The sequence below is a fragment of the Myotis brandtii genome, unplaced genomic scaffold, assembly GCF_000412655.1.
Source record: "Myotis brandtii unplaced genomic scaffold, ASM41265v1 scaffold796, whole genome shotgun sequence".
NCBI classification, from domain to species: domain Eukaryota; kingdom Metazoa; phylum Chordata; class Mammalia; order Chiroptera; family Vespertilionidae; genus Myotis; species Myotis brandtii.
The window spans coordinates 1,568,036-1,575,156 of NW_005371207.1; the positions used below are offsets into that span (position 1 = coordinate 1,568,036).

At 42.9% G+C, this 7,121-nt stretch overlaps 1 long non-coding RNA gene across 1 annotated transcript; it reads right to left on the minus strand.

The window, feature by feature from the left end:
- Positions 1-4,231: 4,231 nt before the first annotated feature.
- On the minus strand, positions 4,232-6,941 carry LOC106724311. The gene is made up of 2 exons (XR_001360069.1): positions 6,846-6,941; positions 4,232-4,431 (listed from the first exon to the last, which is right to left on the minus strand). It is a non-coding gene; the product is annotated as an uncharacterized LOC106724311 (long non-coding RNA).
- Between the last annotated feature and the right edge of the window lie 180 nt (positions 6,942-7,121).

A 7,121-nucleotide genomic window follows, 5' to 3' on the forward strand; every position in this document is an offset into this window, starting at 1 on the left:
AGCCCCCAAATGATATGTTCATGTACCAACCTCCAAAACCTGTGAAGAAGGGTCTCTTCAGATATTAAAACAGCGGTTCTCAACCTGTGGGTTGCGACCCCTTTGGGGGTCGAACGACCCTTTCACGGGGGTCGCCTAAGACCATCGGAAAACACATATATAATTACATATTGTTTTTGTGATTAATCACTCTGCTTTAATTATGTTCAATTTATAACAATGAAAATACATCCTGCATATCAGATATTTACATGACGATTCATAACAGTAGCAAAATTACAGTTATGAAGTAGCAACGAAAATAATTTTATGGTTGGGGGTCACCACAACATGAGGAACTGTATTAAAGGGTTGCGGCATTAGGAAGGTTGAGAACCACTGTGTTAAAAGGATCTTGCAATCAGATCATCCTGGGCAAGTGGACCTGAAATCCAAAGACAAGTGACCTTAGAAGAGACAGAAGAAGAGAAGACCAGACCCGGAGGGGAAGGCCATGTGAAGGCAGAGGCAGAGATCGGAGTGATACAAGCTGAGGACACCTGGAGCCAGCAGACGCTGGAGGAGCCTTCAGAAGGAGAACGGCCCTGTCAGATTTCAGACTCTGGCCTCCAGAACTGTGAGTGAATATGCTGTTTTAAGCCACCAAGTTGGGAATAATTTGTCATGGCAGCCCTAGGAAACAAATACAGAGACCAATATTATTAATACAAGAAAATGTAGAGAATTTTCTGGTGGCCTTCTATTGACAGCCTACGGCTAGGCAAATTTATTTCTGTTGTAGCCAATGATTCTAACATACTGCAAGGTGGGTATTATCTCTGTTCTGCAAATAGTCCCTGATGCACCAAAAGTTAACTTGCTTGAGATCGTGCAGCAGCATATAGCGGAGCAGCATTGCACGCCCCTGAATCCACTAAAGGTGGTCTTTTTCCTATACTTCCATGCCTTCCATCAAAAAAATGTGTTTAAGTTTGCTGCACTGCCCAGCCTCCTCCTCCTGTCCAACAGCTACCCCCCACCCCCGCCCCCCGCACCATCCTAGAGGGCAGAGTGATGCTTCCCAGACTTTTAGATTCCCTGTCAAACAAGGAAGCAACCTGGACATGTTTAAAGTTGGATTGAAATATGTTAACACCAATGAGTTACTACTCCCCAAGCATTTACATTTTTACATTTTTAGATGTTTTACTTTCAACTGTGGAACTAAAAGATTTGTCGCCATTACATAAATGGGTCAAAGACTACTTCCGTACATTGGCCTCTCAGTACTTTATTTCTTCCCTATAGGCTGAGAGTGGTTAGCTCGAAAGCCCGCCAGTACCAAACACAAAGTGTTACACATCCAATTATTTCTAAAATGACACAAACAAGCATATTTTTAGGCATTTAGCCTGCTTTACATAGCCTGTGAACCTCACCTGACATTGATAAGATAGGGTCTTATTGATAGAAGGCCCTAGGCCAGTGGTTCTCAACCTTCCTAATGCCGCGACCCTTTAATACAGTTCCTCATGTTGTGGTGACCCCCAATTTCATTGTTACAAATTGAACATAATTAAAGCATAGTGATTAATCACAAAAACAATATGTAATTATATATGTGTTTTCCGATGGTCTTAGGCGACCCCTGTGAAAGGGTCATTTGACCCCCAAAGGGGTCGCGACCCACAGGTTGAGAACCGCTGCCCTAGGCCTTCAGAGTTCACCTAGACACGAGCCCTCTCCAGTCTCCCTGACCCAGGAAGTCCCCTGCCCTCCTCCCCTCTGAATGGAGGTCCATTCACTGTAAGCCTCCGGCTGGCCTTATACAACCCTTCTATACACCATCTAATAAAACTTGTGTTACTCTGATCTCTTGTGGTTGTCCTTTTTCCTTTGATCAGCTCCAAATCTCTCGAGCCCCCTACATCACACCAACAGGACTTAAAAGCAAAAGAAAGAAATGGAAGAAATCATCCTGTCTTTTCCTTGCCTTGGAAATAGAACTTTCCTTAGAGCTGGCCCCGAAGACAACCCACCCTCAGTTGCAGGCACCTGGGATGTGTGTCTTGGGGGACATACACCCATCCCTGTGCCCCACACCTCTGAGGGGCCTCCCTCACCCAGCAATCCTGGACAAGCCTCTTTCCCCATGCACAGAAGGCTCATCTGGCCTATTTCTCTAGTCTTGTGTCCTGGGGTATCTACCCCTCTAGTTTCACATCACTTACAACATGATACTCAGGAGCATGGGACTCAAGGACTCTACAGGTTCATGGAAGAGAGAGGTAGGCAGCCAGTCGGGTGCACAAACCGGACCCAAGAACAAAGTGAGAGAGACAAGGTGTAGCTGCCAGGGTCTGTCTCTATTCCTAATCCACTATGGGGTAAGGAGGGAAGCTGAGGACACCCCAGAGAGAACTGGGGTTTCAAGTAGGCAGTGTAATAATGGAGAACTGACTCCTTTACCAGAGCCCCACACTTAGCTCAGCTCCCCTCTTGCCCTCCAAGACCACACACGGCAAACTGGTGTTTGCTCCCCTTTGCCCCCCACCAGCCTCCGTATGTTTCATTATTGTAGCTGGGACAGCACTGGTATGGCCATCCTCCTCCACACTACCTGGGCACCAGAGGCCTCTAGTAAATGTTTGCTGAATGAATGAGTGTGAGTGTTTACAAATCATTTACACATAATTACCTATAATTCTCATTTATATGACACACTAACTTTGCTATAAAATTATCTGCTAACAATAGCTCAGGGAGGTTCAGTCATGGTTTGCTGGTCACAAAGCATGTTCAACTGCTCCAGCAACATTGCTGAACATTCATTCACAAGTGGAAAACCAGGGCTGGCCCTGACTGTTCATTGCCCTGAGTTTTAGTAAGTAAATTGATCTTAAACACAGTCACCGAGAGAAACAATTGCCCAACCTTCTTGCAATTATTTCTGTTGGAGTCACTGACTCAATAAACAAGAACCCTGCAGGCAACTCAGCCACTGGTAGTGGATCATACTCAAGTTTTGTTTCCTCAGCAGTATGCAGGATGCCTGGTATACAGTAGGGCATCAATAAGTGCTCACCCTGAGGTTTCCTGCAGCAGCAGATGCTTCCTACAGCTGATGTGTTTCAACCTCTGGAGATAACAAATGTCCCCTCACCTGGCTGAGGGCCCCTGCCAGACCCACACCACTCAGGATGGTGATGTGGTGGCAACTGGGAAGAAACAATAGATCATTAGTTATGAAAACCAGGATTGCTCCCTACTTCTTTATTTTAAAGTAATACAGAACAACTACTCACTGATGCTTTATAAAAGTGCAAACTTTGTCACAAAAAGGAGAAAAAAATAATTTGGAAATCCAAAAGCGTAGAAAAAAAGAATTGAGTTATCTTAAAAGAAACATATTTTGGGCTCCTTTAGAAATTGTTTCCATACTGACAATGGATTGAGGACAAGAGCAATCATTTTCCCCACAATACAAGTTTTTAAAACCATGGGGTAAAAGTAAAACTAAAGAATTATTGCCTGATTATACTAGTACAGGCAGCTGCTTAAATCACACATGTATGTGTTCCTTCATTTCTTTGTATGTGTTTCAGGGACAGGATGGGATTTTATCATACTGAGAGAAAAGGTGGTGGTGGTGGGGGGGGACTTCCACCCTAATTCCAGCCCATAAAAACATCACTAACCAACCATTTAGCAGCAGGCAGACCTTCTGCAAGAGATGCCTTGGGGGGAACTCCTGTTCCAACACCAGCAGAGCCACGCTGAGTGAGATGAGTGACTACTCACTTGGAAGACAGGAGGGTGGAACACTCCCCAACAGGTTCTGCTGGAATAGGCCCATGGGCTCTGAGTAGGAGGATCCTGACCTTAGGGCCACACACATTACATAACTACAGGCTCAGCGCTGGAGATTAAGAAAGGAAGTAGTTTGTTGGTTTTGAGGTTTTCAAAAGGAGGAAGGATTTTACACCCAGTGTGCTAACCCCATTGGCTCTATTCTGGAAAACAGCAATTAAAAGGTTGCCCAACTTTAAGGACCTGTCTTAGCAGCAAACACCCCATAGAACTTGCCAGGTTATTAAGATAGACTGACCTCACAAGAAAGTCAAGGGCCTGCAGAGGGGGTGGTCCTAAAGAGCCACTCTGAATCACTGCTTGTTAAATACCTTGAGTGTGTTTCATACACACCCTTGAAACCAGTTGTATTCAGAGTATAAACTTCTATACCGATTGTCTCTAACTCCATCATTTACTTTATTCCATTCTTATATTCAACTCTTGACCTCTAGCTCTCCTAAAGATGGTCCCAGAAATAGGTCATGCTTAGCTTCACACGTGCACTGATGCTACAAAATGTAGCTCTGAATGCTTCTTAAAGGGTCCTGTTCAGGTTATACTTCAGGTGAAAGTCCATCTTGAAATTTCCTCTCCCACAGGCTGAATGTGGAGAGAGAGAGAGAGAGAGAGAGAGAGAGCGAGCAAACGTTGGGTAAATCAAAGTTTAATATCTTGTATCCACAATGATTAATAGATAAAATAGTTATTTAAAATCATGCAAAGAGACACTGAAATATGTGCCATTTTTGGACTCACATATGGGGGCCAAATAAATAAAATGAACCAAGCCTATCACTAAATGTTTCTCAATGGTAAAATTTCACAAGATGATAAGCTATAATTAAAATACATTCCAGTTGACCCTGGAAGTAACATATGGCCTATTTACCCAAAAGAATTTTATATTCTTCTTTTTTTTAATCCTCACCTGAGGATACATTTTTATTCAATTTTTTTTAAGAGAGAGAGAAACATCAATCGGTTGCCTCAAGTTACGAGGTCCCACGGAGGATTGAACCCACAACCTAGATATGTGCCCTGACTGGGAATCAAACCCAGAACCTTTTGGTGGGATGACACTCCAACCAACTGAACCACCTGGCCAGGGCCTACATTCTTGATTTCCTCAGAACACACAGTCTTTCCAATTGGATCCAAGATGAATGATTGTAAAGATTCCAGATCTCCCTAGATGAGGCAGAGAGCCACCAGACTGAGAAATGCGGGGCTGGACATAAGGCCCTGCCATCCAAATACTCTGGTTTCAAATGAGCACTTCTGTTACTGTCAAGGTCCTGAAATTAGGTAAGAATTAGGGATTTCTTTTTTCAATTTTTAAACTTTTTTTTGTCTAAGAATGTCTTCTTTGTTGCATTGTTTTTCACTCCTGGGATGTTTGAAAGTAATCAAACAAAAAATTAAACATGAACTTCATAGTCAAACTTGTTCTCAGAATTGGTCGTTCTAAGAAGCATTAGCCTTCAGCAATAGCCTTTCCTGCAAAGAGTCCCTGGACACAAATTCAACATTTCGCTCCCCCTTCCTTTTCCTCGCCTATTTTGGAACTCATTGTTTTCCCGTTTAGTACTCCTCAATAACAGAGCTTCTACTGGTCAAATAAGTGGCTCTGACAAAATTTCAGCCTGGCAAGGCCCTTGTCAGTGGGAGGCACCAGGGACCACAATGGCAGCAAACGCATTAGCCAACACTGGTGCTCAGTATCAATGCTCACTGATAATATATTCCACCGGCTCCAGAAAATGTTCACATGTGTTAAAAATGATTCGCCCTTGTCCATTTCTTGGTTGACTATTTTGTTTGTTTGTTTTGTTTTTCTTGGTTCAAAGCTCTGGCAAGAGTTTCACCAAACTGATTTTGGGGAAAGAAGCAAACCTGGAGACAGCCTATGGGGTGGGGTCGGGGGTGGGGGGCGGGTTGCCCAGGACTCTAGGCTTTCCCGAATTCATTCCTCACTCCCACTGCTTAATGTTCACAACTCTGCTACTATCTGGTACCTACTTGGGAAGAGAAGATAAGGTGGAATTTTTAATATTGAGTATTTTCTGTTTATTAAAGTGACATGTACACATATCGGAAAAATATAAATATAAACAGAGGGCTTCTAATGAACAGCAAATGTAGCCTGGCTCACCCCACTCTACTCCCAGCCTTGCTCCTCAGAGGCAAATTCTTTCAAAGACTTTAGTGTTTCTCTTGGTAGTTCCCTCCATACCTCTACTACATAGATTTTCTAAATTCACTCTTCCTAAGCATTTCCAATCAGCTTTCTACTATGAGAGGTAGGACAGTACACAAACAACACTCCCATCCTCTCACAGTGTCACTATTTTTAGGTCTCTTTAGTTACCTATGTATCTTTAATTAATATACTTTATTATACTAATCCATCCCTGACAGGCAGTTTCTCATAACTTCCCACGTTGTAAAACTATCAGTACTAGAAAGTGAAAGCTGAGTCACTGGAATTTGGTTTTACTACTGATAATCAGCTGATAAATTATGTGGCTGGGAATGGAATGAAAAGGAATAGTTAATGCTTTGGTATTGTATGTGCTTCAGTAAATCTCTGCTCCCTGTTCCCAACTGGCAGTGTAATCAATGGCTATTCTTATTCAATCCATTTATTACTTAAGAAGTTTAGAGGTGAAGCCCAACTGTGAAGCAAAAATTCATAAACAGTGACCCTGAGTTCATCTGAACATGTTTACAATACCTGCCCCCTCACCTTCCAACTTCAGAGTAACTGGCTAAGGGAAGGTTACAGGTGATGGCAAAGGTTTCTCATCAGAGCAGGTGGCTTGGCCAACCCAGAGCTCCAGGAAGCTAGTGATAGCCGTAGAATAAGGACAGACTAGAAAAAGACAATCTGATTTGAGGGGGCCAGTTAAAGGCTACTTAGGAAACAGATAAATTTTTGAAGGCATGACACATACTATATGGCCAGGTAATGATTCCTAACATATAAAATTGAATTTCAATAGGAAATTATTGACCTTTCAATGTGTCAGCACTCCCTGAGACCAACAACTTCAGCATACCTAAAAATACAAGCAGCAATTACAGTATAAACAAAAACAAAAATTTTAAGCCAATATGTAAATATCCTATCTAATAATAGACAAACATGGTAATTAACCATACCTCCAACACGCTTCCCATTGGCTAATCAGGGCGATATGCAAATTAACTGCCAACCAAGATGGCGGCCGGCAGCCAGGCAGCTGAAGCAAACAGGAGGCTTGCTTGCTCCAGTGATGGAGAAAGCCAAG